At 32.8% G+C, this 12,670-nt stretch overlaps 1 protein-coding gene across 5 annotated transcripts in view; it reads right to left on the bottom strand.

The window, feature by feature from the left end:
* Positions 1–12,670, bottom strand: part of LOC105144539 (uncharacterized) — a 273,849-nt gene that overhangs the window by 197,678 nt on the left and 63,501 nt on the right. The window lies entirely within an intron of this gene.

The following is a 12,670-nucleotide window of genomic DNA, read 5'->3' as shown; positions in this document are numbered from 1 at the left end:
TTGGCATTTTCTGTATTAAATTCTTTCAAAGCAGTCATATAAAAAATTAACCGAATTCCTCCAAGTTAAAATATATATCAAATAGCATTAAATAAAGAAAGAACTGATAAAGAAAAAAATTTTAATATTCAAATAATAACTGCATCAAATATGAAAGACTAGATACAAAGAACATTCCAAGATTCATTTATCACATTTCAAAATACCTTACATATTATTTGTGATGAATAATTTAACAAATTCTTATCTACCAAACATAATAAATCATCACTATACAAAATAATCATAATCTTTGTATAAAATTTTATTTAAAATGTTGTTGCGAAAATTTAATTTAAATAAAACCCTCAACTCAAAATATAATTTGGTTACAAGTGGATTAATAAATTGGTACGTCGATGTAGTGACGATTTAACTGCGTATTACGTGCAGCAATCACGCTAACACGAGTTTCAATAATCTCACTTCAAATATTAATTTTCTTTCTATGCTCCAATATCAAATCCGTCGATGCATCCAACACAATAATCAGGTTACAAACCGCTCGTATCGTGCCGGAAATCACATTTTATTTATCGTCGTTACGGAACGTGTCAGCGGAATGCGGCTCAGCTCGTAAGCTCGTTACAATGCGGAAGCTCACGTTGCGAAGAGAAGCTTCGACAAATTTCCACGGGCACGTGCTTGCGATGCAACGCGAAGCTTAACATATAGGTGGGTAACAGTAAGTGAACTCGCGCGATACCGTGCGTGCAACAAACACCTCTATTGTATATAATCATTGTTAGACTGCATTGGAATTGCATCTATATTTACTGTTTTACGTACAAACTCGCGGTAATTATCTGCAATCAATTAAAAGCTAATGTCGATTAAGAATCTTTAATAATTTAACTTGCTTCTACTGGAAAAATTTAAATTTTATTCTTACTTAGATTCCAAGCAATACCTATCTTTCATTATTGCGACAAGTAATGTTTTTATATATAAACATTAATAAGGAAAGAAATTATTACAATACAGAACAATCTTTTTAAATTAAAATACAAAATTATATCATTTAAATATTTGTTAACTATGCTGTTCTAATAATCTTATAATATTTGTACAATGAAAAAAAAAAGAAAAATAGTTAAAAGTCATCGTTATACGTCCATTATCTTATTTTAACAAATTTTACGAATAAAGAATAAAGAATTTAAAATCCAAATCGGTTAACTGCTTTAAAAATTGCTTTTTTAAATCTTCTATGGGCTCTTTTGATTTCTTCTAAAGAACGACGTCTGACATAAGTTTTATGCTGCAACCGCATCTTTAATTAGGAAGTCAGAGAGGAGGAAAAGGAGAGAACAGGACCAGTCAGAACGTGACTTGAGAATGACCAGGTTTGCTCCAGGCATAAACAGAGCCATTGTTACGCCCCGCAATGAGAGAATCCAAGATGAGAAACATGCCACGCGTAGAAGCTAATTAAGTCAGCTCGAAACCACCGTCGCGGATGCTTTATTAAACTGGCGCCAGATGCTCGGCCATAAATTCTCTGCACGGTCACGTTCCAATTTCCGAATTGACCTGCCACGCGCGCAGGACAACGGCGATGGGCAGGAAATGCAACTAGTGCTAGAAGCTTCTGTTTTGCGACGCATTCCGTCTCTTACCTCGAGGAAATAACGATGTCGTTCTGCGAGAAACTACTGACAACAGCTCTTTACTTTTCCGCCTCTTGAATTTTTGAAATACAATATGTAGATTTTATATATCGCAATGAAAAATATGTCAGATCTTTTATTCCACGAATGAACAACGTAAATTGCACAAAGCAAAGAGATTGTCACATATTATCACGCCAACAATACAATATCAGTCTCGAAATAGCTCGAAAAAGTGCACGTATTTCTTGTTACGAATAATTAAATTAATATTTAAAAAATGCGCGAATGAGATATTTTCAAATTTTTATTTAACAATTCTGAAGATTTTTTAATGGTTCAAAATTAAAAATATTGAGTAAATGTCTCGATAAACTTTTAAATTGAAATAACGTCCAAGTATTGAAAATAAATTATTAAAGTTAATAATCACTCAAGTAATATTATTAACGGTTCTGCTGAATATATTAGTACTATTTATACTGAAAAAAGATTTTTCTGTAAAAACAAAAAATTTTCAAAGCATCAAACATTAAATTACGTTTTTATCTCTATGTTATTTTTATTTCATCGTCTTTCATACGCATAGTATTCATGCATATTTTCATACATTCAATTTTCCTTGGACACAAAATTTTCAAAATATGAAAAAGTATTTGTCGTGAATAGAAATTGCGATTTCACAGTAGCAAATTGGTGCTTTGCAAAGCTGTATAGAACGTCATCGTGTGACGAGGAATAATTTCGTAGTCAATATTCAAAAATATATCGAAACTATCAATAAAGATAACATCCATTCCCAATTTTGATTTTTAATACTAAACTTTTAATACGCGAATCTTTTCTATTATTAAAAGCAATCAAAGAATCTAATCTACGTATAATCTTGTAAATCTCGATAGTTTAATAATAAAATAAGACATAAATATCTTTAGGATCAATTTTTAACTTTTAAATATAATAATTAAAATGAGCGAATTAATAATTATAATATCACTCTCTCTTAATAAAAAAATTATTTTTCATGTAAATATTCTAACGAGGAAAACATGTCAATATTAACAAATTTTAAATATTTATGATAAACGATATTATCTTTACAAATTTTAATAAAAATTAATGAAAAGGTGCGGAAATAATTTTGAAATACCTCATAAAAACACAATGACAAACGTGTCGTGAATTGACATGAGATATAGGCACAATTTCGCAATTTCTCCTCGTCGTAAAAATGCCCCTGTCGTCGTTTATCTTACTTTTATCAGTCCACGAACATTCAGATGTTTCTACGAGAAATATCGTCGATTATCTACTGCGTATACTATATCAAGAGAAATCGCGCCTGTCGCTTCGTACCTTTTGTCAATTCAAAAGCATTCGCGAGAAAAACTGTTTTTCGCCTATTCTTTTAGAACAATATTCCATCAATAAAAATGTGAATTGAATATTTAGTAAATAAATATTTAGTCTCTGTATGAACCACATTGTATATAAAAGATATTGTAGCTACATACAGCAAAATTGTGTAGGCAAATGTAATTATCAGTAGATGTATTTATCAAATCAATGCAGTCATCTCATTACATCTAAAAAATAATGTAACAATAAAATATCAAGTGCTTCAAATAAATAATTATAATATGCAATATGTATAATCTAGTAATAAATGTACATTAAATGTTTTGTGCATCATTTCGTATTTCTAAAGTAAATTTTTCATACATATATTAGATATATTCCCTAAAATGTTTTATTTATTCATGACGTTTTATTAATTATTTAATTTTAGATTAGAGATTTAATTTTAATTATTTTATTTTAGATAATTTCTCTTTTAAATGATCTTATCACAAAATAGTTCGTATTTATTATCTGATTTGTGAGGATCACGAAAGACGGTAACAATCGACAATACCAGCTACAATATGATTGTATCATTGTGAATTACAATGACACAATGGCTATATTCAATTAAAAAAGCAACTTCTTAACTATTATAAAATTTTGTAATATGATTGGTTTCGTCCTAAGCTTCTCATTGGATTTAAATATACAAACGATTAAAGAATCATGTTAAAGAATCTAAAGCCTATTCTATAAATAATTATAGCTATAAGAATTGATCAATCACAGGCCTAGTTTCCATCGAGGGTTTAAACCGGATCAGAATGTAAGAACCAACCAACTACAGTCGAGTATTCCCCTGTTACAGTCGAACGACAGGGGAATGCTCGACTGTAGTTGATTGGTTCTTACATTCTGATCTGGTTTAACTCCTCGGTGGAAACTAGGCCACAGTCGAATATGAGGAAACTATTCGACTGTGATTAATCAATTTTTACAATTACAATCCCTTACAATTACATTTACGCAATTACCGAATGAGCTTTAAAACAGTTGCAAAGTCGCTTTATTGTGTGCTTTACTAAACGCAGCCAAATGCAAATACATAAACGATCGCATGAATTCACAATAAACACTCACCGGTCGATGAATCGTCGCCGTTCTATCGCTCCGGAATTCCGCTATCGCTCCATCTACGGATGCAGACTTCTCGAAAAAGCACGATGATTGTAAGACGTCGTCAAATGTCGTCCTCGCGTACATCCATTCCCTCGTCAGGAACTTTACACCACACTCCCGATACTCATTACACGCGCTTCGAACGTGCAAATAACGCGATAACGCACGCAATGCATTCCGCCGTGTGGAACGACGAAGGCAACCGACGCACTGACAACTTCACGCTGCACGCCGGCAACTTCACGCTGCGCGCTGGCAACTTCACGCCGCTACACGAACGATTCGAATTCGCGTCGACCGTTATAGCGAATATTACTATCAAATACCTCATTGCTCTGAAAAATGGTTCACCCGATGCTCCTGGAACGCGCAATGCACTTGTAAAACGAGTAGAAAAGACGGAATACATATATCTTGATAAGTGAGATGATTATTACAAGAATCGATACACTTGCAACACAGGATATTAAGTTACATTTAGAAACTACATTTGAATGCCCGGATCATTTTATCCTTATGATTGAACGATAAAGATATGTGAAATGACGTACTAGAACACTCAGATGAAATTATCGAACGCGGTTTTAAGGTGATCATACACGATCAATAATTAATAAATACTGACAATATTATATTGATGGATTGGCGTAGAATATCAACGGTAATCTAGATTTTGATTCTCGAGCATCAATATCGCTTTATTGAGCTCCATGTCACAGAATAATACCCGTATTCATAGTCAGATCTTGTACTTAAGGCTTCCTTAAATTTATCTTTAGATGCTTAATAGCCAAAGAAATAATTCGTAGAGTATCTGAAGATAAATTTAAGGAAGCCTTAAATATAAGATCGGATTATGAATACAGGCATAAATCACAATGCAATAGATAAGTATATGTACATAAAATTAAAGTGAAATATAATATATTGTCGATAATACTGATCGTATAGAATCGTGTAGAGTCACCTTTGAAGAATTTGTCTCGTTGCACGAGCATCAAGGTTTCGACACGCGACGCGATGATCGTCTGTTACTAAATTCGACATTTCCCCGATTATCACTTTCTCGCGTGTTCTCACACGTGAAACTCATTTTCGACTCGGAAGACAGATAATCGTGCTTGCGACGCGAAGGCAGATAATCGTATATGCGACGCGCACCGTGCAACCGCGTCAGTTAAACTCGAGACAATATGGCGGCGGGGCTGTGACGTAGCGATGACGTAGCGTGACGTATCGCATCACGCGACCGACCGCAACAAGACCGTTATCACCAACGCGTAATTTTGAATACATTAATACGAGAATAAAAAACTCTTGTTACAAGCATTTCCGTGTGCACAACGCGAAGCAAGTCTAATAGTCTCGAAATATAGATTCAATGTGTGTGACAAATTTCTTGAAATTTGGTAAGGAGACGCGCTGGCAACTTCGTGTTGCTACGCAAATTTTCGACGTAAAAATATCATCAATCTACGTACTGTCGAGTATAAAGCCTTGTGTTCACAATTCTAGAAATCGGTCCGAGATCTCGAATGAAGAAGGAATTGACCAAATTATTCCGTTATATGACTGAATTGTTCAAATGTGATTTGTAATGTGATTTGTAATTAAGATTCTTAAGATTCGTTCTTTCTCTCTTCGAAATCTCAAATCGATTTCTAGTATCGTGGATTTTCGCCGATATTACACACAGAAAAATACTACACGCAGGTATAACACTTATTTTTGTTTCAAGTATTTCAAAAGTTCATATAATTGCAAATCAAAATTCTTTTACAAGCATTAAATTTATTTAAAATATGTTTTGAATTCTCTAGTAAATTTAATACTTCAATTAAGATTATTATAATAAATTAAAACAAATTCGATTATACTACTATATAATACAATCGCTTTTTTAATCAATTTTATAATATTCTTAAAAATAAATAAATTCTTGTTTTGAGTACATAATGAGTTTTTTTAAATTTATAATAATTATATTTTAAGATTATTATCAAGAAAGTATTTTTTGTTAAAGGTAACCATTACTTAAAATTTAAAAGGAAGAAAATAAATTAAGTAATCCTCTTTCTTAGCAATAGAAAAAATATTTTTCTGTGTGTACTGCACATACCTCATTTGAGAAACAATTCGCCGAAACTCGATATTCAATCATACTTACAATATTGCAATGTACTTGGAACGCATGCTCTTAATAGATTTACTTAATTCAATATTCCTGATCATCCCGAAAACCACTCACGCGTAAGACTTGTTTTCGAATAAACGAAATAATGGCGTGACGCGCAGGCAGGCGAGAGAGACGGAAGGTCAATGCGCTAGTTGAAAACAAAACACGAGAGTGGTGTGACTGTGACGTAGCAGTGACGGGTGGTGCCGAGGATCAACATAATGCTATAAACACTTTGAATTCTTTGATCAGTCAATTCGTAAAATTCTTCTGATCCATTTTGCGTATCTCAAAAAACCCGAGAACAAAACCTTTATATTCTTACAACATACTTTAAAGTATTCTTTAACTGATGAATTTATAAAATTCTTTCTTTTAATGATCAACGAAGTATTTGCAGCGTTAAGTGGATCGCATCCTCGGAATATGCGTTTCATTTGATGTTCATACACACACACACACACACACACACACACACACACACACACACACACACACACACACACACACACACACACACACACAACGCTCGTGAACAATATTTCATCTTGTTGTTTATCAAATGTTAAACGATAAAGATAAAATAATATTCGCGAACGTTGTAAACGTCAAGTGAAATGCGCCTAGCAAAGTGAAGAGTCAGCGCGCGACGTAGCGCTGTGACGTAGCGCTACGTAGACGTGACGTTGCGGTGACGCGAGGTGGGGCATAATCGGTAAACAGTTCACACCTATAATAATACAACCTTTGCGCGGAGCGTCACTACGTCACATTACCTGCTGGCAATTCGTGGCAAATATTTTACCGTTGAAAATCTCGATTACGCAGAAAATTAGAGCAAGTGGTATTTCCGATATTTCGGTTTAGATTCAGTCACGCATCGTGGCGTTCGAACGAGTTAAAAATAATAGCGAATATCTTTGCTCATTGAGATTATTATGAATAATACATCTCAATGAGCAAAGATATTTTTAGAAGAATAGCAGCTCGAGAAAAAATTTAATGTAATCGTCTATTATTGAATCTATTTTAACGTTTTGTTTTCATTTCCAAGCGGATAATGTATTTCGAAAACGTACAGATAGAAACACGAGTTAATAACACGAGTCAAACGAGAAAGCAAAACGATATAAAAAAGTTGTCGGTATATTGTAACATGACAATGCAAGCTGGGTTTTCCTCGAAACGCTACCATCGTTATAAACAAGCCAGTCACGACGCAAAGCTGTCGACACATAATACATTCCTTGACGACTTCCTCGAACAAGTTTTTGTGTCGTGTTTCTCTCTTTTCGTTCAGATTATTAATAAATTCAATGAAATAATATAACGATATAATATCAAAGCACAAAACAATGAAAGATTATCTTCTAACATATACATATATATAATTCTAAATATATTCACACATGCTTATTTTGCAATTGCGAATTTAATAGAAAATATTGTTCACCGAGACGCATTAACGCTATTAATCACACTTCCCCTCCTCCCCCAACATAATTTCGTAACTATATATTTATACTCCTTACATTATTGCTGTTGTGCCATAATGGGCTACACTTTCAAAGACAATACTAATCTGAACTTAAAAGTTTTCAATTTGCATCGTTTTCAATTACTATGTTTAAAGATATTCTATTATTAATATTATAAGATACTATTGAATTAATGAAAAATACATGAATTTTACATGTATATATAAAATTTATATGTATTTTTATAGTTGAATATATTATGAATAATAGTACCTTATAATATTAACAATAGAACACTTTTAAATACAATGAATGATACAAGTCAAAAACTTTTAATGATTTCAAACTGGTGTCTCTGAAAATAAAATCGAACGTCACGTGCTACGACAAAACCGCAATGAAGTGAGGCATAGGAACAGTAAAGGCATGAATACGTATCAATTCAATTTCAAATAAAAAGTACTCAGCTCTTACAACCAACAGACTTGAAAAATTCATCGTATGACAAAAATGCATAAATGAAATAGTGACCTAATAACGTCTTTCTGAATATACCTTAAAAGCTATAACAGGAAAATATTGAGCATGTGAACAAACTTAAAGAAAATTCCAAGTACGCGATCATAAAGGCATTCTACAATGCGTTGCAAACATCATGCGTTGCCAGTTGAAACGTTTATCGCTACAACCAATCAGAAGCATAAATAATACTATTAACGCTTCTAATTGATTGTCGCGACAAATGTTTCACCTGGCAACGGTTATTCGCAACGCATTGTAGAATGCCCTTAAGAATCGGGACGCAACGCCATAAAGCAAAGTTTCAACGCGTCTTCCAAATTCGCCATACATTGCGTGTATTTATCGGAAATGCCGAATAAAGTGACGAGCGATTTTTACGTTAATTATCATCGTGCCTGTGCACGTGTGTGTGTGTGTGTGTGTTTCTTGTGAATATCAAGGGCAAACTGGAGGAGAAACTGTGGCGACGGTACAGTAAATCATCCGGTGAGTAAATCATTCCTGCTTGCATGACTCAGCGAATTAGGTTAGACGTACTAGTGCATGTAATTAAAGTCATTATACACTAATTTAATCGAGTCTAAAAGTGAAATGTAATTATTTTGAATTATAAGATACATATTTTTATTATTACTTAATAGCACAATCAAATGCATTGAGGATTTCACGGTTTAACCTGTTTTATATTAAACACACATTTTTATGTTTATTTATGTACCATCTTTAATATGCACAATGTGCGTCCAATCGAATTTATAGTTATAACTTGATGCTAAATTGTTCATCTATTCACAACTTCGATTGTCATTTTAATTCTAGTGATTCGAGTTAAGTTCGTACTGGATATACCATAGACTTATAACAGATCTGTTCAATTTTAGCTCCGGAATCAAAACGCAGTCATCGATGCAAAAAATTCAAGGTTAGTAAAATTTTGGGAACTAAAGTGATGAATAAACTATTCAAACGCGTATCAATCCTTTACAGTCCTCGAAATTTTAATCACATTGATTTTTTATGTCGATATCTTTGTGTTTTGGCTCCGGAAAATTGGACAAGTTTAGAGCCAGCATGACTCCATGATAGAAGTCAAGCCGACAGAACAGGAGAGTGAAAACAATGGTGAGGAATCTCTATTCTTCTCTGTTACTGTGAATATGGGTGCGTAAAAGTAGGAATTCACCGATGCATCTCTCACCTTCTGTCGGCTTCACTTCTATCCGAAGGATCAATCATCTGTAGCAATTAACGTACAATCAGTGTACTGTATTTCTTTAGAAATATATTGCCACAGTACAGTAACAAAACAGATAATGCTAGCAGTAATAATACTAGCAATACGCTAACAATATGCTAGCAATAATACAAGCATGATTACATAGCAATGCATTAACATTCCTCGGCAATATTGTGCGCAATAAGTGGCAATACATAGGGAACAATACTAATAATATAATAACAATGCTAATATTAAAGTGTGTTGTATTGCCATAATTAATAATCACTATACGTAGTAGTTGATCCCTCGCTTCTATCATAGGGAATTTCACTGGGAAAAATTCGATTGAAAATTTAGAAAAATTAACAATTAAGCGCAAATTGTTTTAAAAACTTTTAGTGTGAATTTAATTCTTTTAAAGTTTTAAGAGAGAAAGAGATTATCGTGATAACAACGAATATGTAATTAATGTATGTATCAACATTTCAAAAATTAAATTAAATTAAATTAAGTTAAATTTTTTAATTAAAGATATTCTTATTAATATCTCAAGCTATTAATTATTTTTCTAAGATGTTTAGCATCAAAATGATTAAATTGGTTATTATTGCCAAGGTAATATGTGATTACTATTCCTGTTTTGTTCATAACTGTGTTTCAAGACTGAAAACGATTACGGCGCGCGGTTTGCAGAATTGGATATGTATATAAATTCACCTAAAATACTTAAGCACAAAGATCCGCTTTGATCGAAAATAGGATTATTTCTCTTAATTGATAAATTAAAAAATTTCCATTTGTGTCTCGGCGCGAAAGCAATTCAGACGATAACGCAGTCACAAAAAGAAATTGTAAGCAACGGATTGACAATCGTTCGCTTGATGGACGTTTCCCGATCTTTTTCAATTTATTTCCCGGCAAATAAAATGATAAAAAGCGCACGAATTGATTGGTTCTATGTCGTAGTATGTTAAATTTTCTTTTTATGACTGGATGAGTGCAAAAAATGATGACGAATGGTAATAATTAAATGAGAATAGAAATTGGATATTATAAAAGTTATATTCCTGTTATTAAATGTCTTCATAATGGTTTTAATATTTTCATCTTTTATCCCATTTTAAAAAAAATTATATATATTGACTCCTTTTTCTCTGAAAGTACATAAAATGGATTTTATAATGCAGATTTAACACCAGCACATTTTTTCAAATAGATTTAATTTTTTTACAGGGAATAAGACTCCAGTAATGCAGTTCCGTCGTACTTCATCTTGGTAAGTCACATTCTATTTTCTACAGTTCTATTTTTTTAATGCTATTCTATTCTAAATGCAACAGATAATATAAAACTGCAGTGAAAAGGCAAAAAGCAGGCGCTCTCTCTCTCTGATTAAAATATCGGAAAACTGGGTGTTATGAAAAAGAAAATTTCTTCTTCTCTCTATTTCGCATATCTATAAAAATTTCTATAATAACGTTTTAAAATCGACAAATAATGTATTAAATTCGAGTTCATTCCCGTTGATTGAAAATGCATCCGTTCCAACATTATCAAATTTAAGATAAGACTATATTACGCCCGTTTCACGCGTCCTGTCTTTAACTCACTCGTACGCAAAGTTAAATTATAAGCTCAACTGTGCCGTGGTTCGAGTCTATTCCATAGATAACACCTCACGAACGACTATTCCGCGTAAATCTTGTTAAAACCTTCACGCAGCCACGACATCGTCTTCAAGTTTATCTTCTTCGGCTTTGCATTCGCGACACTTTGCTAAGAAATTAAAAGGCAAGTAGCTAAACTATTTTTTATGAATTAAACTCCAGAAACATGTTTAGTACTGTTACTGTTATAGTTCTGTTACATGCTAATTAAAAAATAATAGAGATAATAATAATATTGAGATATATTTCCTGTTGAAATAGAAACCTTATTTACAATGCGACCAATCATACGTTTATTTATATTAGAAATCTTGTTTCTATTTGTTCGTAATTTACCACATAGTAAGAAAGACGAGAATATTTTTAATGGAACAAGCACAGTGAATTCTTATTTAAATCTTTGCTCTTTTAATTTTAAATCCTTCTCGTAGAGATTTTCAGATAATATATTTTAAATACATATTATGTCGCTGAATCTTTATCACATAATCATATTGACGTTAGACATATGATAGAAATGTAAACTTATGATTCAGTGATCATCTCGTTTTTGAAAGAAATAAAAAAGAAATGTGAGCACTTATTAATCTCATCCATTCAATGTTTTTATTTCGTGCTTTATGACGGAATATGAAGATTAATAGTCAGCCATTGTTTGCAGTAGTCGCATCCCCTCTCGTTTCCGCAAAACGAGGAAATGCACGAGAGTGGGCCGGAGGGGATGAAAGAGGGTCGTGAGCTGTTAAGCTTAAGCTAACTCACTTGTCTTGGCGGCGTGAAGGATATACCGAACGACCTTCTAAACACCGTCGCAGATATTTCATCGAGTTCGAAGATTAAAGGACTCTTAAAATACCCTGGGGCGAGGATAGAATGGACATGAGGACGCGGGGGATGGTTATCATTACCCAGGATGGACAGCTTGTCTCGAGCGTCGTGACGAAGAAAACTAATGGCACTAATGAATTCGTATTGCGAAGAAACCGCTCTCGAAATGTTAACCTTTTTACCGACCGATTATTTTTTCAACAAAATATTCTCGAGTGACATAAATAAAGTCACCTCAGATTTTGTTATCGCTGAAAGGCTTTTCCTTTCAATATTAGAGAGCACTCAAGATCAGAAAATGGGATATATACAAGAAAGATGAGTCGGAAAGAATATCAAGTTTATGGTATTGAAATTCCGTCAACATTGTAGGAGAAAAAGTAATTTATATTTGACGAAGATTGATAAAGACATAGATACTATGACATAAATCATATTTACGGAATATATTATTATTTTTAAGATGAAGTTTTCCTTCCAAAAGATCTACATATATGTAACAAATGCAAAGAGAAAACTGTAGAAAGATAAAAGATTTATTCCATGGATTTATAGATTACTATTGCTTATAACATATCTTTTTAATTCAAGCAAGAAAATCATATCAT

Source organism: Acromyrmex echinatior, chromosome 8 (genome assembly GCF_024713525.1).
Source record: "Acromyrmex echinatior isolate Ae372 chromosome 8, ASM2471352v2, whole genome shotgun sequence".
In the NCBI taxonomy this organism is placed as follows: Eukaryota; Metazoa; Arthropoda; class Insecta; order Hymenoptera; family Formicidae; genus Acromyrmex; species Acromyrmex echinatior.
This window is presented reverse-complemented; position numbering and strand designations above follow the sequence as displayed.